Genomic DNA, 23273 nt, shown 5'->3' with positions numbered 1-23273 from the left:
TCCGGAGATCGAGAGTGCTGTACACGCCATATTGGGCGACCTGTCGAACCAGAGAATCCAATCCTGGTAGCGGATAGGCATCCAGAAGCGTAAACCTGTTAATGGTTTGTGAATAATCGATTACCATGCGCTTGCGATGATTTTTGGAATGCACGACCAAAACTTGCGCATGCCAAGGAGAACGGCTGGGCTTGATTATGCCTTTGCGGAGGAGTTTGCTTGTCTCCTCAGGTATGAATTGAGTATCAGCCCAGGAATAGCACCGGGATTTGATCGCAATTGGGGCGCAATCCGAAGTCAGGTTCGGAAACAAAGTCATCGGTTCAATAGACATTCCTGCCAGGGCGCATACCGAGAGTGTGTCATCTCCCTCAAATGTCATTTCTAAGCGACCGTGGCGCTCGAGAAAATCATGCCCTAATAGAACTTCGGCGCATGAGGTGGGCAGTACCATTAGGCGAACATCAGGGTACATTTTACCATTAATAACTAACTTCACACGACATTCGCCCTTTGTCCGTATCCATAAAGATTGCGACGCCATGTAGATTCTGCGCGATCCTCCCAGGATAGGCCAACCATGATGGCAGACGAGGCCCATATCGACATAGCTCTCGGTCGATCCCGTGTCGACCAAAGCTCCAGCTGTTTGCCCCTCAATCAGGCCTGGGACGACAGCTCTGGTCAGCCCCTGAGGTCCAGGCTGCGCCGGAATGGCCAGTGGTGATGCGCGTGCCATACGTGTTGAGTTGATGCTAGCCAATGTTGGTCGGGTGCGCTGCGCGCACCCCGATCGGCATACTTTGGCAAAGTGTTCCTTCCAGCCACAAGTATGACAAGAAACTTTGCATGCCGGGCATGCAGTATGGAGATGATTTCTATTTCTGCAGAAGAAGCACTTAGCGTTGCTCCCAGCCAAGGTAGTCGCGGCGAGGCTCGTACCTTCGGCTCCGAGTGCCTCAGCCGCCACGGGCTGTGTGTCGGGAGCAGCGAACTCCGTAGCAGCTTCGGACACCGAGCGCCGCTCTTCAGTGTGCCCCACTGTAATGTAAGGCCATCCGTACACCTCAGATTGTGCCTGCGCTTCGAAAAGCACAATAGCTTGATCGAGGGCCTGTTTCAGCGTCAGGTTCGGCTCTTCCAGCAGATGTCACCGGATGCTAGTAGAGTAAAGACCAGAAATAAAAGTGTCACGCATCAAATCATCACAAATTTGCTCATGGGTTCGGGTCTCATGCGCACATTCTTTGCCAAGACGCCGCAATTTTTGGGCGAAATGAGTGAGGAACTCCGAAGCGTCCTGCTTCCTGGAGGTGAGCTGGTACCGCATGTGAATAACATTCCGCGGCTTGATATAGATGGTGCGCAGCTCAGTCACGGCATCGTCGAATGTCGCACAATGAGATATGTAGTTGTGAACGACGTGGGTCACATGGGAGTTCAGCACTGCGTGCTTCACATCGTCGTTGATGTGGTTATGCCCTTGCAGGTAGCTGGTCAGCAGACTGAGCCAACGCTTAAGCTGGCTCGGAGCTTCCGCAGTTTGTGGGTCCGCTCCAAACGTGGGCAACTGTAAAAGCTTGTGGGTCATGTTGTTCTTGGATGATGGCAATAGCTCGATACAGATTAAGTGTTGTAAAATAATCAGATCTACAACAGGGTCTCAGAAGGTGAGGTTAATCTGTATCGAACACCAGCAATCTCTGAAAGAGAATTAGCAATCATAGGATCAATATATGTCAAGCATATGAGCAATAAGAGTATCATAATCAAGCACGCGAGCAAGTGACATGAAAAGTAGTTCCCTTATCATTCTAAGCATACGCGTGGATAAAGCATAATAAATGTCTCAGGACTGCGCTTCACGTCTCGGAGCTAAGTTCTTATAATAGCCACGTAGTGGAGAGAAGCGGTAATGGCGCCTGGGTCGCAACTTGGATACAATTTCACCACAGTCGGTTACCCACTGTTTGTTGTATTCTTCTTCTTCACTATCATAGTTGATAATCCCCATGTGACGAGTACCAGCCATGAAGCGATAGTCAGGCTCGGAAAGAAACGGCCCAAATGTGTGAAATCCATAATGGAGCCGAATGGATTGCCAAATGGAGGCCAGAGATGTAGAAGCCTTCACAATAGAGCCTCCGGAGATGATGGGACAATAATTAGCGATTTCATTCAGCATGAAGTGCAGGTGCAGCACGGCGCACGGCAGCAGGAACGTCCTCTCCTGCATCTGCAAGACCTCGAATGGGTGAATGGTTGGTTTTCTGTCCCCATGTGACGCCGTCGCTATGAAAATATGAAAAGTTTGGATCGATTGAAATGTTATACTGGACATTTTGTCACCAGTTCTCGAAAGACGTAAATGTTTCCTGCTTCGTCAGACTCCATTGTTTGGGAGCCCGATGTGCCGCCACCATTTTGGGAGTGCGGAGTTCTTCGACTGTTTCGGGGAGCCGGTCGGGCATATATGCACGACCTCTTCGGTCAGGAAATTGTCTTGGTGCCCGATGTATATTTGCCATGTTTTACACTGTGTGCTGACGAAATAACAAAGCCCGTGCTATCCAGATTAGTAATCCTATGCCTGGTTGGTCACGTATGTGTGAAAACCCTCCTGTGGAATGAGGTGGGAAATTACCAGTTCGTTCGTCGTCGGTTGTTGAATCAGCGGGAGAATGGATTCGAAGATACTGCCAGCGAAGGGTAAACACCTCTCCTTCCTTCAGAGCAAATGCCCAACCAAAACACGTTCAGGCTTTGTTATAACATCAGCTTTTCATCATCGCACTTTATCGGATGACGAGGCAAGAGGCAACCGCACACCAAGATGGACCAACACCCCGGAACCGTCGGGCCGCGCATGCGCAATCACGATGATGCGTATGCCTACTTCACCAACAGTAACCACATTAACATATAATGGCGCTGGCTCACCGGCTCAGGCTCGGCCGCCTGCATGTCCACCAAAGCTGGCGTTGGGCCGCACCCTGTCGGTCCCGGATGTGCCGCAAAACTCCCACCGGGTCCACCCGCACGTTTGTAACTGCCCAACCACAAACCACGGAGGCTGCTCTGCACACCACATGGCCTAACATATCCCCCTTTAAACCTTCTATGTTTTTCGTCTCATGGACGGTCTCTTCCTATAGCAGAGAGACATCCACACCGACCGGCACGATGATCCTCCAGGCTGTTATCTATGACATCACTATTTTCATTAAATTTGCTCATTAACCCTCGCATTTGAGCGCCCTGTACCTCATTGATCCACGTATTTGTCCGCTTTAATTTTTCAAATAAGGCATGGATAAGGCATGGAATAAGGCATGGACTCCGATGCCTTGATGGACAGGATTGCCGCTGATTGACACACCATGAGCGAGAAGTCATAAAGTACTTTCTGAAAAGGGCACATGGGCGTGGATTGAAGACACGTGATATTCAGCAACGAAACTGTGGATGCTTTATTGAGAACAGTAAGCTGTGCTGAGACATCCAATAGACAGCGATGTTTGACATCTATGAGGAGTTTGAAATGATGCAAAAAAAAAAAATCCACACCCAGGATAGAGTATGTGGTGTTGGCCATAGTAAGCACCCAAGGAAATAAGTGAGAAAGAAGAACCACCTATAGGGGCCATTTTTCCCCGCAGAGAAGGGGTTGGCCTTTTTCAGGCACAGTGGTTCCATTCTTGAAGCAATGTTTTCTGGCCGGATGCCCTTCCTGCCACCAACCCTGTTAGTCGCCTCTTGCGACACACGGGGAATTACCAGTGAACTGGTACTCAATTTGCCGACCTCGGAAGGAGGACAGGCTGCTTCAACCCCCCTGGCGTAAATTCAGCGATCGACCGGGATTTGAACCCAGGATCCTAGGATCCCAAGACGCACCTGAACCGCTAAGCCAACACTCTGAGATTTCAGAGTGACATAAACCAAATCAAGCTGGAGGGGATGTAAAAGTAGCAGAGCACTCACTGTTGTTCGCAGCATGTCATAAATATTCCTGTCAATTTTTCTGTTCCGCAGCAGACGGCGACACAATCCTCACCTCTGCCACTGCATCCACAAGACAACAAATTCCGCTGTTATGATCCACGAGGAAGAAAAGGTGACTGGTGCATGGTCCAGGTGAACTTGTCGCCATTATTTGTGAGCCTCTTCGTTCCCTGCGGCCGTTATAAACACAGTGCCCTACACTGATCAGCAATTAGCATCAAAGTTCACATGGTACCACCAACAATCTGGAGTGTTCACGTAAGGTGAAGGCGAATGGTAGCTTGATTTCTCCCTGTTCCTACAAGGGGTATATGGATACGGGCAAGACTGGAGTTGCACAGCATGGAGCTCCAGGATGAGCTTCTTAAGGTCCACCATTTCAGATTGTAGCTGTATGACGTGCTGTGATGGAGGTGTCACATCAGCCACGGTCAGTGTAACGCTGTTAATGAGATGACCGGCCATATCTGCAGAGGCAGTTGGTGCCAGCTCTGCGTTAGCTGCAAGTACCATGTGGAAGTGTGGTAGTAAACATTGCAGCGTCAGCTGCAAGTATCTTGCAGACTTGTGCTGCTAAACGTTGCAATAACAACTCTCGAGGGAGCGACTGGTTGAAAGTGGCATGGCAGTCATTGAGAAGCTGCTGCATATGACGCAGTAGTTGTGTGGGTCTTCGAGCTACTAAATCCTCGGCTGTAAGAGGTTGTTGAAAGCAGCGGTGCTCAGAAGGGGTTGTTCACTTTATGAGTGTGGCCTTCAAAATAGTGCATAGGTCGTTTGTCAGAGATTGTAGTAAAATATCGCTCACCTCCGTCACATACTGTGGTGACAATGAGTAAACAATGTAGTTGAACCACATCAACTAGGTAGTAATGTTCCGGGTGTCGAATTGGGCTTTGGCTTGCATAAACCACAGTTGCTGATCTTTAGGCCAGAATGGCGGCAGCTTTATCAAAACTTCTGCCAACAATGAAGCCAGTTGAGCGACCAGAAAGAGCATGGATGATTGTAACTCCTTGTCTGTCTATTTGGAACAAAGCAGGGTCACCAAATTAGCGTTGAAGAAAGGACGTCTGAGACTTTCGGATTCCAAGGCAATTCTCTTTATTCAAACCGCCACCGCCCGACCCACTCATACTTCTTCCGGCTAAAACGGTACTGAAAATCTCCCGATAAACCAGATGCCGCTACAATGTAAAAGACACTTGCATAAACGGTGGTAAAACCCAGAATTTATATATTTATATGAATTTTACAATCTTTATTTTAGTTGAATTGAATTTTAACAAATATTAACTTTTTATTAAAATAGAATGCAAATCGTCTCATTTCTTCCAAAAACCTCCATTTTTGCAATACATGTTATATAGGTGGTGTATAAAACTGCTTCAATAGTGCTCAGCTTCCCAAACTAAAATTGAAGTATAACTTCAACACTGTATGGGGTATCGTGTTCTATGAACTCTCCAGTTATGGGGAGTTTTAGAGAGAGGGGCTTTCAAAAGTGTTGTTGCTCCAAGTGTCTGTTTGTGTGTATTTGTTATGGGAAGGTGAAAAAATAATGAAATAAGAAAAGCCAGTCATCATTTGCTTTGTTGTGCACCTTGTCATTCAGTGCTGTGCTTTATGTTTGAACTCAATGCAAGTTTGGACTAAACTTGTCTGCTGGTTGGACATAGATCGATTTGAGAACTTCGAGTATTCTCACAGCAACCAGATAGTCGATTCAGAAGCTTTGAGGTCACTCTCAAGCAACAGCTAGAGAGATATGGGCTTTGAATTGAATAAATGCTTTGAACTGCGACGAGGAGGTACAAGCACTTGGGGTTAGAGAACAGGAGTGCTGGGGGTGAAAATATGCGAACTATTTTCCACATTTATTCACCTAATTAACATGGGTCGTCAACCCAATAATACCCTCAAACCCACCAACACCCAGCGGGCACACGACGTTGTTTCAACGTCGAATAACTGTTGGAATGAGGTCGCGACGTCGGACAACCAAAACCCAACCACATTAATACCTACATCAAAACCCGACAGTCATTCAACGTTGTTTCACCGTTGGCAACTTGGCTTGATTTTTTAATCGAATAAATGACATTGTTGTGACATTGTATCAACGTTTATTCGACGTTGTTTCGACGTTGGAAAAATGACGTTGATCCAATTTGCAAATCCAACTCGTTTTCAACCTCGGGTCCACGTCGAATCTTGACGTTCATTCAACGTGGATCCAATGTCTGTGTGCCTACTGGGCAGCTTCATGATCTTAATAAATAAAGAAAATAATACTTTATTTTATGTTCTTAATAGGGAAAACAATACCTTATTTTATTTTCTTAATAGGGAAAATAATACTTTATTTTATGTTCTTAAGGCCACATAAAAATAAAAAGTTGTTGAGCGTCCTTTTTTCTCAAAAGTTCGGGTAGGGAGGGAGGTTTTTATTTTTTTTATTTTTTATTTTTTTCCTACTTTCCATTGAGTTTTGTTGACATGGAAAATATGAAATAAAGACTCCTTTCTCCTCAAAATGATTTTATTTCTTCATTCATCGGGTTCCATCCTGTGATCCGTGGCCGTGTCTGCAGCCAACACAAATTTGAGAAAGGAGCCAAGAGTCTTTGTCACATCAGAAACTTTGCAAGCTGGTGAAACTTTCGTCATGTCAGTTTTACTGGGGCCGGCGAATACTTTGACAAAAGTACCGCGTGTATCGTCAGTCAATGGCTCCCTATCCCCATCATACTTGCCGTCTGAGAACTCTGCATAGAAGTCCGAGATTGTAACATCCAACTCGATATTGCACGCAAACCAGTCCTTCACCGTCTTGGAAGAGCCCTCACGGGCTATTGATGCGATCACAATAGGCATTTCAAGCCGATTCTAGCACGAATCAATACAGATTTGAGCGGGAAAAATCTCACACAATAGCCGCCATGAATGGCCAACGTAAAATGGGTGAAGTTGCCCGAGGCACTTGCGACGCTCTGCGCAGCACGCACTGCGCATGCGGTGCAGAACGGCGCCAAATTTGAATGTGAAAAGATCGTTTTTTATGATTTTTTTCAAAATAAAAAATAAAAAAAGTTTCGGGTCGGGTGTGTTTCGTAGGGTCGGGCGGGGATGATCAACAACTCTTTTTTTTATCTGGCCTAATAGGGAAAATAATACTTTATTTTATGTTCATAATAGGGAAAATAATACTTTATTTTATGTTCATAATAGGGGAAATAATACTTTATTTTATGTTCTTAATAGGGAAAATAATACTTTATTTTATGTTCTTAATAGGGAAAATAATACTTTATTTTATGTTCATAATAGGGAAAATAATACTTTATTTTATGTTCTTAATAGGGAAAATAATACTTTATTTTATGTTCTTAATAGGGAAAATAATACTTTATTTTATGTTCATAATAGGGAAAAGAATACCTTATTTTATGTTCTTAATAGGGAAAATAATACTTTATTTTATGTTCTTAATAGGGAAAATAATACTTTATTTTATGTTCATAATAGGGAAAATAATACTTTATTTTATGTTCTTAATAGGGAAGATAATACTTTATTTTATGTTCTTAATAATAATAATAATAATAATGCATTTATTTTATATAGCGCTTTTCAGGAAGCCCAAAGACGCTTTGACAGAGTGCAAAACATAATGCATAGCAAAACATAAAAACAATTGCAAAAAAGAAGAATCAATAGGGAAATATTCAAAGCACAAAGGAGGGAGAAGGAGAGGAGATAGTCAGGGGTTAGATGCTGTGGGTTAAATGTTGAATGCAGTGTTGAACAGGTGGGTCTTGAGTGATGTTTTGAATGTGGTGAGTGAGGAGGAGTCTCTGATGGTGTGAGGTAGCGAGTTCCAGAGGGTGGGAGCAGCGATGGAGAAGGCCCTGTCCCCCCAGGATCTAAATTTGGTCCGGATGGGGGGGGGGTCAGGAGGTTGGTACCAGCAGAGCGGAGGTTGCGGGTGGGAGTGTGTCTGGAGAGGAGGTCAGCCAGGTAGGATGGGGCCAGGTTATGGAGGGCTTTGTAGGGGAGGATTTTGTACTGGATTCTCTGGGAGATGGGGAGCCAGTGAAGCTTGTAAAGGACGGGGGTGATGTGGTCATGGGTCCGGGAATGGGTGAGTAGACGGGCAGCGGAGTTCTGAATGTATTGGAGTTTATTGGTGATTGTTGAGGGTGAACCATAAAGGAGGCTATTGCAGTAGTCCAGACGGGAGGTGATGAAGGCGTGGATGAGGGTTTCTGCAGCCACGGAGGAGAGGGATGGACGGAGACGGGCGATGTTTTTCAGGTGAAAGAAGGCTGTCTTTGTGATCTGTTTAGTGTATTTGTCGAAGGAGAGGGTTTGGTCAAAGATGATGCCAAGATTCCGGATGTGAGGGGAGGTGGATACTGGGAAACCGTCGATGTTGAGGGCAAAGTTATGGGTGGACTTGGTGAGCGTTTTTGGGCCAATGATGATTATTTCAGATTTATCACAGTTAAGTTTGAGGAAGTTGATTTGAAGCCAGGATTTTATTTCAGTGATGCAGTTTGTCAGGATAGAGTGGGTGGCGGTGGAGATGGACTTGGTGGAGATGAAAAGCTGGATGTCATCGGCGAAGCAGTGGAATTGGAGACCATGACGGCGGATTAAGTGACCGAGGGGGGACAGGTAAAGGATGAAGAGGAGGGGCCAAGAACTGAACCTTGGGGGACACCTTGGGGGAGGGGAGCAGTGGGGGATTTGCAGTTATTGATGGAGATGAACTGGCGTCTGTCAGAGAGGTATGATTTAATCCAAGAGAGGGCAGTCCCGGTAATGTTAAAGGTGGTTTCAAGTCGGGTGAGGAGGATGGTGTGATCGATGGTGTCAAAGGCGGCGCTGAGGTCGAGGAGGATGAGAATGTTGAGGTTGCCAGCGTCAGAGGAGAGGAGAAGGTCGTTGGTGATTTTGAGGAGAGCAGTTTCAGTACTGTGGTAGGAGCGGAATCCGGATTGGAATGTTTCATACAGGTTATTGGCAGAGAGGTGATGTTTGAGTTGAGTGGCTACAGCGCGTTCCAAAACCTTTGACAGAAAGGGTAGGTTGGAGATGGGTCTGAAGTTATTTAGGGTGTCAGGGTTTAGTCCAGGTTTTTTCAGAATGGGGGTAACAGCAGCAATTTTGAGGGATGGTGGGACGATGCCTGTAGACAGGGAGGAGTTTATTGTTGCAATGATAAGTGGAGAGAGAGCAGGAAGGGAGGCCTTGACAAAGCTGGAGGGGATGGGGTCAAGAGTGCAGGTGGCAGTTTTCATTCCGATGAGGAGTTCAGAGAGGTCAGTAGGGGAGACTGGGGAGAATTGAGACAGGGGATGGAAGGATAAGGGGGGGCAGGTGGTTTGAGGGGGAGCAGGAATAGGGAAAATAATACCTTATTTTATGTTCTTAATAGGGAAAATAATACTTTATTTTATGTTCATAATAGGGAAAATAATACTTTGTTTTATGTTCTTAATAGGGAAAATAATACTTTATTTTATGTTCTTAATAGGGAAAATAATACAGTACTTATTTTATGTTCTTAATAGTGAAAATAATACTTTATTTTATGTTCTTAATCGGGAAAATAATACTTTATTTTATGTTCTTAATAGGGAAAATAATACAGTACTTATTTTATGTTCTTAAAAGTGAAAATAATACTTTATTTTATGTTCTTAATAGGGAAAATAATACTTTATTTTATGTTCTTAATAGGGAAAATAATACCTTATTTTATTTTCTTAATAGGGAAAATAATACTTTATTTTATGTTCTTAAGGCCACATAAAAATAAAAAGTTGTTGAGCGTCCTTTTTTTCTCAAAAGTTCGGGTAGGAAGGGAGGTTTTTATTTTTTATTTTTTATATTTTTTTCCTACTTTCCATTGAGTTTTGTTGACATGGAAATATGAAATAAAGACTCCTTTCTCCTCAAAATGATTTTATTTCTTCATTCATCGGGTTCCATCCTGTGATCCGTGGCCGTGTCTGCAGCCAACACAAATTTGAGAAATGAGCCAAGAGTCTTTGTCACATCAGAAACTTTGCAAGCTGGTGAAACTTTCGTCATGTCAGTTTTACTGGGGCCGGCGAATACTTTGACAAAAGTACCGCGTGTATCGTCAGTCAATGGCTCCCTATCCCCATCATACTTGCCGTCTGAGAACTCTGCATAGAAGTCCGAGATTGTAACATCCAACTCGATATTGCACGCAAACCAGTCCTTCACCGTCTTGGAAGAGCCCTCACGGGCTATTGATGCGATCACAATAGGCATTTCAAGCCGATTCTAGCACGAATCAATACAGATTTGAGCGGGAAAAATCTCACACAATAGCCACCATGAATGGCCAACGTAAAATGGGTGAAGTTGCCCGAGGCACTTGCGACGCTCTGCGCAGCACGCACTGCGCATGCGGTGCAGAACGGCGCCAAATTTGAATGTGAAAAGATCGTTTTTTATGATTTTTTTCAAAATAAAAAATAAAAAAAGTTTCGGGTCGGGTGTGTTTCGTAGGGTCGGGCGGGGACGATCAACAACTCTTTTTTTTATCTGGCCTAATAGGGATAATAATACTTTATTTTATGTTCTTAATAGGGAAAATAATACAGTACTTTATTTGATGTTCTTAATAGGGAAAATAATGCTTTATTTTTGTGCTTAATAGGGAAAATAACACAGTACTTTATTTTATGTTCTTAATAGGGAAAATAATACTATCTTTTTTGTGCTTAATCGGGAAAATAATACAATACTTTATTTGATGTTCTTAATCGGAAAAATAATACTTTATTTTATGTGCTTAATAGGGAAAATAATGCTTTATTTTTTTGTGCTTAATCGGGAAAATAATACTTTATTTTATGTGCTTAATAGGGAAAATAATACCTTATTTTATGTTCTTAATAGGTAAAATAATACAGCACTTTATTTGATGTTTTTAATCGGGAAAATAATACTTTCTTTTATGTGCTTAATAGGGAAAATAATACCTTATTTTATGTTCTTAATAGGTAAAATAATACAGCACTTTATTTGATGTTCTTAATCGGGAAAATAATACTTTATTTTATGTGCTTAATAGGGAAAATAATACCTTATTTTATGTTCTTAATAGGGAAAATAATACAGCACTTTATTTGATGTTCTTAATCGGGAAAATAATACCTCATTTTTTTTGTGCTTTATCGGGAAAATAATACTTTATTTTATGTGCTTAATAGGGAAAATAATACCTTATTTTATGTTCTTAATAGGGAAAATAATACAGCACTTTATTTGATGTTCTTAATCGGGAAAATAATACCTTATTTTATGTTCTTAATAGGGAAAATAATACAGCACTTTATTTGATGTTCTTAATCGGGAAAATAATACTTTATTTTTTGTTCTTAACAGGGAAAATAATACCTTATTATATGTTCTTAATCGGGAAAATAATACTTTATTTTTTGTTCTTAATAGGGAAAATAATACCTTATTTTATGTTCTTAATAGGGAAAATAATACTTTATTTTATGTTCATAATAGGGAAAATAATACCTTATTTTATGTTCTTAATAGGGAAAATAATACTTTATTTGATGTTCTTAATAGGGAAAATAATACTTTATTTTACGTTCTTAATAGGGAAAATAATACTTTATTTTATGTTCTTAATAGGGAAAATAATACTTTATTTTATGTTCTTAATAGGGAAAATAATACTTTATTTTATGTTCATAATAGGGAAAATAATACTTTATTTTATGTTCTTAATAGGGAAAATAATACCTTATTTTATGTTCTTAATAGGGAAAATAATACTTTATTTTATGTTCTTAATAGGGAAAATAATACTTTATTTTATGTTCATAATAGGGAAAATAATACTTTATTTTATGTTCTTAATAGGGAAAATAATACTTTATTTTATGTTCTTAATAGGGAAAATAATACTTTATTTATGTTCTTAATAGGGAAAATAATACCTTATTTTATGTTCTTAATAGGGAAAATAATACTTTATTTTATGTTCTTAAAAGGGAAAATAATACCTTATTTTATGTTCTTAATAGGGAAAATAATACTTTATTTTATGTTCATAATAGGGAAAATAATACTTTATTTTATGTTCTTAATAGGGAAAATAATACTTTATTTTATGTTCTTAATAGGGAAAATAATACAGTACTTATTTTATGTTCTTAATAGTGAAAATAATACTTTATTTTATGTTCTTAATCGGGAAAATAATACTTTATTTTATGTTCTTAATAGGGAAAATAATACAGTACTTATTTTATGTTCTTAATAGTGAAAATAATACTTTATTTTATGTTCTTAATAGGGAAAATAATACAGTACTTATTTTATGTTCTTAATAGGGAAAATAATACTTTATTTTATGTTCTTAATAGGGAAAATAATACTTTATTTTATGTTCTTAATAGGGAAAATAATACTTTATTTTATGTTCTTAATAGGGAAAATAATACAGTACTTATTTTATGTTCTTAATAGTAAAAATAATACTTTATTTTATGTTCTTAATAGGGAAAATAATACAGTACTTATTTTATGTTCTTAATAGTAAAAATAATACTTTATTTTATGTTCTTAATAGGGAAAATAATACAGTACTTATTTTATGTTCTTAATAGGGAAAATAATACTTTATTTTATGTTCTTAATAGGGAAAATAATACAGTACTTATTTTATGTTCTTAATAGGGAAAATAATATTTTATTTTATGTTCTTAATAGGGAAAATAATACAGTACTTATTTTATGTTCTTAATAGGGAAAATAATACTTTATTTTATGTTCTTAATAGGGAAAATAATACAGTACTTATTTTATGTTCTTAATAGGGAAAATAATACTTTATTTTATGTGCTTAATAGGGAAAATAATACTTTATTTTTTGTGCTTCATAGGGAAAATAATACAGCACTTTATTTGATGTTCTTAATCGGGAAAATAATACTTTATTTTTTGTTCTTAATAAGGAAAATAATACCTTATATTATGTTCTTAATAGGGAAAATAATACTTTATTTTATGTTCTTAATAGGGAAAATAATATTTTATTTTATGTTCTTAATAGGGGAAATAATACTTTATTTGATGTTCATAATGACTCTTTTATTCATGAAAATTAACAGCATTAAAATAGAATAGAAATATTTTATTCATGAAAAACAATGCACAAACATGTTAATTAAGGGTACAGCCAGTTTGGACAATTTTTTAAGTTGAAGTCCCAAATCCTATTTTCCCCATTACTGCCTAAGTTTGCAGATTTGCGGTTCACATGGATTTTCAAGAATGTAACGACTGTGAACGGCAAGACCCTCCTGTATATTATTGAACAATGTGCGGGGTATCCTGTTCTATGAACTCTCCAGTTACTTCCCCACCAAAAGTGGATGGAGGTTATGTTTTCACCCCTGTCTGTTTGTCTGTGTTGTTTGTCTGTGAACAGTATATCTGAAAAAGTTGTGGATGGATTCGGACTAAATGTATTGGAGAGGTTGCGTGTATGACACCACAAATTAATTAGATTTCGGTGAAGATCCGGATCCAGATACTAGAATTTTAAAAAGTGATCCTTCACTATTGAGAGATCGGGCAAAAAATCGAAATATAGCACATCTCAAAACCTTACAGACAGATTGACGAAACTTGGCGGACAAGTGTGTGCGACAAGGAAGAATTGATTCAATTTTGGTGGAGATCTGATTCCAGATCCGGATGAGAGAATCTTTAGTCATCCTTTAGCATTGAATGATAAGGCTAAAACCAATATATAGCACAATATCTCAAAAAGTAATTGATCGATTCGGACGAAACTTGGTGGACAGGTTGGGTGTGCGATGAAGGCGAATTGATTCGATTTTGGAGAAGATCCGAATACGGATCTGGATACAAGAATTTTTTAAATTGCAAGTGATTCTTCACCCTTGAGAGATGGGGCCAAAAACGATACGTATCTGAAACTTTGTGGACAGGTTAGGTGCATGCCAAGGACGAATAGATTCGATTCTGGTGAAAATCCGAATACGGATACATACAAGTTTGTTTGTTTATAATTGTAAGTGATTCTTCATCATTGAGTGTTGTCGTCTGGTAGCCAAATTGTGGTTTTAGGTTAACCTTGAGCTGGAGGTCCGACAATGGCTTCTTCTTGATTCGGACTCCCAAGATGCTTTACATTGAGAAAATTGCGGTGCCAACCTGGAATCTTTGGGCATTGAGAAAATGCCTGTTGCCATGGTAAACATACATTAATTGCATATTTTAGAAAGTTACAAATCTCCGAACATACAAATGATATTCCAAGTGTTCATTCATAAATTATTTCATATGTGTTATCCAATAGACACCTAGCCAAGGTAATTGGGGGTCATGGTCATTGAGAAAAACTGAAGGTCAAGTGAAAAATTCAGTCTGTGCATAAAATGAACGTTGAGAACTTTTTTGGTTCACGAGTTATCAAGTGACCACTATATTCGTCATGTGTGTGCGTCTGTCTGTGTGTGTGTCTGTGTGTGTGTCTGTCTGTCCACAGCATAACTACCCGATGATATCATCCGATCTTGATGAAACTTGGGTGGGAGGTTGATATCATGATCTAGTTGTGTCATGCCTTGAATGGGCGTATTGCGCCCATTGTGGGCGAAGCCACACCCGAAAAAGATGTCTTTTTAGGGGGTAATCGAATTCAACCTACATCTTCTCCGAGGGGTTGGTGGAATCTGACAGGGGTTTCGATATTTGGTTAGGCCAATGTCATGTGTCTAGCCCCACGGAGCTCGATTTTTCATTTCTTTAAAAAAAAAAATTCATTTTTTTTCATCCCCCCCCCCCCCCACCCTCCCCCCCCCCCACCCTTCCATTTCATTTTTCACCGAATTTTCGGTATTGTGTAGCTAACTAACCTCATAACTGATTATACATTATTTTCTATCTAATTTCAAGGTCAGTGACCTTCGTTTTGACATTTCTGGGCCTGGCCTGTCCGGGCCTGTTTCGGTTATAGTCCGTCCTTTGTCATTGAATACCGCTCGCTCGTGAACCATCGTCGTCTCCTGACTTGTCTTTTTCTTTTTTACAGGTTTAGCATTCATAAGATCACTTTTATTTTGTCTCTGATGTCCCTGCATCCTATTTTTTTTTGTTTCATTCACAGAAAAAGAATAGCTTCCTCAAAGAGAACCATTTTTCAGTTGTCAGAGTAACATACTTAACTTCGATAAGGCATAGCCCAAGCAACATTCATGTTCAATTTGAGCTTAATATGGCAATACATTTGCAAACTGGACCAATTGTTCAGGTTGATCTATTTATTGTACTTCACTGGCATGCTTGATAGTATCATGTACTTGGTGTATGCGGTTAAAGGTTATGAAATTTGGCCAAGGTCACTGATCAAGGCTTGTGACGGAAGTCAAAACCACAGCTTTTTGAACTGTTGAGTCAGCATCTCTATTCCAAACATTGGCAACACAAGTTCACAGCTGTCACTTGTCACCCCTTAAAATTAAATGAATGGTCTGTTCCATTAAGATGCGACGTTGTTTCATTGTGGTTGTTGTTCTACTGTTGTGTCATTTCATGTAGACATTTATTAGATATGAACCCTATCTCGCACCTGCATTATCCTGGCGAAGAACATAATAAACATGGTAGATGACGAGAGGTCTACAACTCACTTGCACAAGGCTCATGTCACTTCAGATGCCACTGAAAGACAGAAAATCAGATTGAAGTTAGAACAACAATTGACCCTCTGGACCCTGTCAGTCACCCAGAAGGAGGGCATAGTCCAGATAGTGAGTGGGTGGATTGCAGGCACCGCTGTAAATATTGACGAAGCATTGCCCATCGGTAAAAGAGTGATGAACGAATATGAAAGCACCTGGCCTCATGTGTGGCTTTGATGACGTCATGGCAAAAGAAGTCAAGACAATGGTAGTTATGACAAAACACGTGCAAGTTAGCTCAGCAAAACTCGATGACACAAATGTCATCTATTCAGTTTAATTGGTCTCCAAGCTTCCGGAAGGCAGATGGATACTGACGATATCCTGAGGCATGAATTGTTACCAGTACCAACTTCCATGTTCACAAATTCCGGTGACATGGGGACAACAAAGGGAAAATCAGTGCTGAAGAATAAGTTGCAAATTGAAGTGCGCACAAGATCCCTGATCAAAGCAGATAGTGTGATTGTTGATGGATCTCAAATGCTGTTGGTTGTGCACTGGCCAACAAATGGGAGAGTAAAGGACTTCATAGACAATATACTCTCATATAGTGCCTTCAGAAAGTATTCACACCCCTTGACTTTTTCACATTTTCTTGTGTTACATCCTGAATTTATGATACATTAAAATTTAGATTTCCTTGTCACTGATCTACACATAATAATGTCAATGGAATTATTTTCAGATATTTTTACAAATTAATTTTAAAAAATGAAAAGCTGAAATGCCTTGTGTCAATAAGTATTCAACCCCTTTGCTATGGCACTACAAATTGAGCTCAGGTGCATTCAATTTCCTGTGATCATCCTTGAGACGTCTCTACATAACAACCACCTGTGGCCAATTCAATTGATTGGATATGATTTAGAAAGAAACACACCTTTCTATGCAAGGTCTCACAGCTGACAGTGCATGTCAGAGCAGAAATTACCATGAAGACCAAGGATTTCGTAGAACTCCGTGATAGAATTGTGAGGAGGTATAGATCAGGGTAAGGATATAAAACAATTTCTAATGTTGAAATTCCCAAGAGCACAGTTGGCTCCATTATTAGGAAATGAAAGAATATGGAATATGGAATATGGAAGAATATGGAATATGGAATATATGGAATGCATATGGAATATGGAATATGAATATCCCATATGGATATGGAATATATGGAATATGGAATATATGGAATATGGAAGAACATGGAATATGGAATATGGAATATGGAAGAATATGGAAGAATATGGAATATATGGAATGCATATGGAATATGGGATATGAATATCCCATATGGATATGGAATATGGAATATATGGAATATGGAATATGGAATATATGGAATGCATATGGAATATGGGATATGAATATCCCATATGGATATGGAATATGGAATATATGGAACATGGAATATGGAATATGGAATATATGGAATATGGAAGAACATGGAATATGGAATATGGAATATGGTGTGAGTATGTGAGTATGGAATATGGAAAGAATATGGAACTACCCAGATTCTTCCGGAGATTAGGAAATGAACATTAGGAAATGGACTTCTGGTTCCTTGGGCTCGGTCGTGGGTCGTCTGGCTCCTCCAGTATCCTCAAAGATAAGTTTCTCCTGATCGTTTTTTGTCAGATTTATACTGTTTATTTTGCGGTGTATGTGTTTACTGTGTGCTTCTACTTCGATTTTGCTTTAAAATTCGTGCAGATTTGTGAGTATTAGTTGGAATTTTTTGTATCGTGCTTTTTGAGGCCTACCCAGATCCCTCGTTAGTCATTGTGTGTCTACGATCGTCCTTTCTCTGTATGACCTTTTACTTTCACCCCTCACTTCCTCTGAACTTTTTACCCTTTGTTTAATATCTTAAACATAAACAAACAAACAAACAAAAAAATATACAGTCACCTGAAAAAGTAAGTACACCCCATGTAAAGTTTTGATTTTTTTCAACATATTTCAACATACAGCAATATGATCTTCATTTCAACAATATTGATAGATGAAGGTGATATAATATAACAAATATCATGAAACATTTACATTTTGTAGTCCATTGTATAATTTAAATAAACATAAATGCAAATTTCGCATGTGGAAAAAGTAAGTACACCCTTGGCTCTAATAGGTGGTATTGCCGCCTTTGGCAGAAACAACCTCAAGTAGGCGTTTCTTATAAATGTCTACCACTCTCTGACATCGACTGGGAGAAATTTTGCCCACTCCTCCATGCAGAATGCCTTCAGCTGTGCGATGGTTGACGGGTTTCTTGCATGCACAGCTCGTTTCAAATCCCCCCACAACATCTCGATGGGATTTAGATCCGGGCTTTGACTTGGCCATTCCAGAACCCTCCATTTCTTTCTTTTCAGCCATTCCTTGGTGGATTTACTGGTATGTTTAGAGTCATCGTCATGTTGCAAGGTCCACCTTCGGTTGAGCTTCAACTTTCCGACAGATGGCCTCACATTATCCTGAAGCACCCTCTGGTACAATGAAGAATTCATAGTGGATTCTATGATGATGAGCTGCCCAGGCCCTGATGCAGCAAAACTGCCCCAAACCATAATATTTCCACCACCATGCTTTACAGTTGGTATCAGGTTCTTGTGGTCAAATGCTGTCTTTGGTTTTCACCAAACATGTCTTCTGGTACTGTGGCCAAATAGCTCTACCTTTGACTCATCTGTCCAGAGCACATTGTTCCAGAAATGCTGGTCTTTGCCAAGGTGTTCATTGGCAAACTTTAGTCTTGCCCTGATGTTCTTTCTGGACAGCAAAGGTTTCCTCCTGGCACACCTCCCATGTAGATCAAATTTGTAGAGCCTCTTTCTAATGGTAGACTCGTGCACATTGACATCAACAGTGGCAAGAGCTCCCTGTAGGTGCCGTGATGACATTTTGGGGTTCTTAGAGACTTCTTTCAGCATCTTGCGTTTTGCTCTCGGGCTGAACTTGCTGGGGCGGCCTGGCCTGAACAAGTTGGCAGTTGTTTGGAATCTTCTCCACTTGTAGATGATCTTCCGGACAGTCGAATGATTGATTTCAAATTGTTTGGAGATCTTTTTAAATCCCTTCCCAGACTCGTAGGCATCTATAACCTTCTTTCTGAAGGCCTCAGAGAGCTCTTTTGGTCTAGGCATGGTGACGCCACACACTTCAATAACAAAGAGCAAACCAAACTAAATGTTTGAGGTTTAAATAAGACAGGTTCCTCCAAGATCCTCTCTAACGATGTTCTAATCATTTGCACCTGAGCTGGTGCACCTGATTCTAATTTTAGGTATTTGAAGTAGTGATAAATGTAGGGGTTTACTTACTTTTTCCACATGTGAAATTTGCATTTATGTTTATTTAAATTATACAATGGCCTACAAAATGTAAATGTTTCATGATATTTGTTATATTATATCACCTTTATCTATCAATATTGTTGAAATGAAGATCAAATAGCTGTATGTTGAAATATGTTGAAAAAGTCAAAACTTTACCTGGGGTGTACTTACTTTTTCACGTGACTGTAGATAATAATTTGTTCCTCACCTCACACCCCCCCTCACCCACTGCCTCTTCCCCCACCTGTGACCACATTTTGTCTCACCCCTCCCATTCTCTTTCCTCCATCGCCATCTTTTCCAGCCAATTTCACCTTTCTATCCCCATTCTGTTCATGAAGTAATTTACCATACTCCTTCACGATCTTCCAACCTTTCTCCTTTTTACTCAAATTTGCTTTCACCTAAACTAAAAAAAAAACAATATTAATAAAGAGAATAAAAAGGAGGTCCCTCCTCCCGTACGAACAGTGTTTATACGTAGTATACACCTCCATGTTCCTTCGTTTTCTGCTCCACCTGGCTTGGTAAATAGTATAATTAGTGTGTTTTTTGGATGAGCCACATGCTAGTGTCTCAGGAGACTGTTTTGAATTTGCTAAGAATGCCTTGCATTACCACTAAAAACTAAAGGGTGCATGAGTTGCACTTGCGGAATGATTATTGCATGAGGTAACCATGTGACTCAACATTGTTCGTAAAAAATGAATCCAGGAATAAAGGTAGCCTTGTATGCCTCAGGCAGAGGGCATGGCAACAAAATAAGCACGCTATACTTTGTTGAACGCTCACAATATATACAGGGAAATGGTCCTGAACTCTTGTTTCAGATTTAGCACCTCCAAATATTGCTAAGCGAGACAGCACTGCTGCACCCTTACCATTGTCTGCATTGACTAAACCTTCTCTTCCTAAAATCACTAAGCCCTCATTACAAAGTTGCCTCACAAAAACCTCACCCTGCCTGCACCAGCTATGCCCTCACCCAGCCTGCACTAGCTATGCCCTCACACTGCCTGCACTAACTATACCCTCACCATGCCTACACTAGCTATGCCCTCACCTCTGACTGCACTAACTATGCCCTCACCCTGCCTGCACTAGCTATGCCCTCACACTGCCTGCACTAACTATACCCTCACCCTGCCTACACTAGCTATGCCCTCACACTGCCTGCACTAACTATACCCTCACCCTGCCTACACTAGCTATGCCCTCACACTGCCTGCACTAGCTATGCCCTCACCCTGCCTACACTAGCAATGCCCTCACCCTGCCTGCAAGCACTGCACCTTCACCCCTGCCTACACTAACTACATATGCCCTCACCCTGCCTGCACTAACTATGCCCTCACCCAGCCTGCACTAGCTATACCCTCACCCTGCCTGCACTACCTATGCCCTCACCCTGCCTGCATGCACTACACCTTCACCCCTGCCTACACTAACTACATATGCCCTTACCCTGCCTGCACTAACTATGCCCTCACCCTGCCTGCACTAGATATGCCCTCACCCTGCCTGCACAAGCTATGCCATAACCCTGCCTGCACTGGCTATGCCCTCACCCTGCCTGCACTGGCTATGCCCTCACCCTGCCTGCACAAGCTATGCTCTCACCTCTGCCTGCTCTAGCTATGCTCTCACCTCTGCCTGCTCTCACTATGCCCTCACCATGCCTACACTAGCTATGCCCTCCCCCACGTCTGCCTGCACTAGCTATGCCCTCACCCTGCCTCTACTATCTATGCCCTCACCTTGCCTGCACTAGCTATGACCTCACCTCTGCCTACACTAGCTATGCCCTCCCCCACCTCTGCCTGCACTAGCTATGCCCTCCCCCACGTCTGCCTGCACTAGCTATGCCCTCACCCTGCCTCTACTATCTATGCCCTCACCCTGCCTGCATGCACTAGCTATGACCTCAACTCTGCCTACACTAGCTATGCCCTCACCTCTGCCTGCACTGGCTATGCCCTCACCTCTGTCTGCACTATCTATGTCCTCACCCTGCCTGCACTAGTTATGACCTCACACTGCCTGCACTAGCTATGGCCGCACCCTGCCTGCACTAGCTATGGCCTCACCATGCATGCATTAGCTATGCCCTCACCCTGCCTACACTAGCTATGACCTCACCCTGCCTGCACTAGCTACACCCTCACCCTACCCGCACTAGCTATGCCCTCACCCTGCCTGTATGCACTGCACCTTCTGCCCTGCCTGCACTGGCTATGCCCTCACCCTGCCTGCACCAGCTATGCCCTCACACTGCCTGCATGCACTGCACCTTCACCCCTGCCAACACTAACTACATATACCCTCACCCTGCCTGAACTAACTATACCCTCACCCTGCCTGCACTAGGTATGCCCTCACCATGCCTACACTAGCTATGCCCTCCCCCACGTCTGCCTGCACTAGCTATGCCCTCACCCTGCCTCTACTATCTATGCCCTCACCCTGCCTGCATGCACTAGCTACGACCTCCCCTCTGCCTACACTAGCTAGGCCCTCCCCCACCTCTGCCTACACTAGCTATGCCCTCCCCCACGTCTGCCTGCACTAGCTATGCCCTCACCCTGCCTCTACTATCTATGCCCTCACCCTGCCTGCACGCACTAGCTATGACCTCACCTCTGCCTGCACTAGCTATGCCCTCGCCTCTGCCTGCACTATCTATGTCCTCACTCTGCCTGCACTAGTTATGACCTCACACTGCCTGCACTAGCTATGGCCGCACCCTGCCTGCACTAGCTATGGCCGCACCCTGCCTGCATGCATTGCACCTTCTCCCCTGCCTGCACGAGCTATGCCCTCACCCTGCCTACACTGGCTATACCCTCACCCTGCCTACACTAGCTATGACCTCACCCTGCCTGCACTAGCTATGACCTCACCATGCCTGCATTAGCTATTCCCTCACCCTGCCTGCACTAGCTATACCCTCACCCTGCCCGCACTAGCTATGCCCTCACCCTGCCTGAACCAGCTATATCCTCACCCTGCCTGCACTAGGTATGCCCTCACCATGCCTACACTAGCTATGCCCTCCCCCACGTCTGCCTGCACTAGCTATGCCCTCACCCTGCCTCTACTATCTAGCCACATGCCACATGGCACCTTCTCCCCTGCCTGCACTGGCTATGCCCTCACCCTGCCTACAGCAGCTATGCCCTCACCCTGCCTGCACCAGCTATGCCCTCACCCTGCCTACACCAGCTATGCCCTCACACTGCCTGCACTAGCTATGCCCTCACCCTTCCTCTACTATCTATGCCCCCACCCTGCCTGCATGCACTAGCTATGCCCTCACCTCTGCCTACACTAGCTATGCCTCACCTCTGCCTACACTAGCTATGCCTCACCTCTGCCTGCACTAGCTATGCCTCACCTCTGCCTACACTAGCTATGCCCTCACCTCTGCCTACACTAGCTATGCCTCACCTCTGCCTACACTAGCTATGCCTCACCTCTGCCTACACTAGCTCTGATGCCCTCACCCTGCCTGCACTAGCTATTCCCTCACCCCTGCATGCAGCCAGTACACCCTCACTCCTTTTAGCACTCACTATGCTTTCACCGTTGCGATCTCCTCTGTAGACTCCTCTACACACATATTTAACTTGTATCCACAAATGTTTCACTCTGCTTCCTGCTGCAAAGTAAATGTCCTTTCTTTCAACCAATCAAAACAATCCTCAGCTTTGACATTTCTACACACTTCCTGTAGCACAGCACCCCTCGTCTCCACCATCCCATATACTGTCCACATCAAAAATTCATCACACTGTTGAAAATGTTCCTCTATTCACTTGGTTCCTTGCCTGACTCGCTCTCTATTGGCACTTATGCCAACCACCTTATCACTACCTGTACTTACCTGGACTACCTATTAACTATCTACGAGTAATACCATAATAAATAAATAAAAAATTACCGTTGTTGTAATGCTTATACATGGTAGTCCCACTGACTTTGAGACCTAAGTCAAATTGGTAAATGTGTATTCTCCCCGGACCCCCAAACGCATACCTGAAATTTGTCATGTTGACTGCTATCACTGAATCACCCACGTGGTCTTTATTTTCTTTCTGTGTCATTTCATCAGCAATATGGTGGGCTTTATAATTTTCACATGTTGTCTTGGACATAC

Source organism: Myxine glutinosa, chromosome 3, assembly GCF_964187855.1.
Source record: "Myxine glutinosa chromosome 3, kmMyxGlut1.1, whole genome shotgun sequence".
Classification (NCBI taxonomy): domain Eukaryota; kingdom Metazoa; phylum Chordata; class Myxini; order Myxiniformes; family Myxinidae; genus Myxine; species Myxine glutinosa.
Note: the sequence above shows the minus strand (reverse complement) of the source record.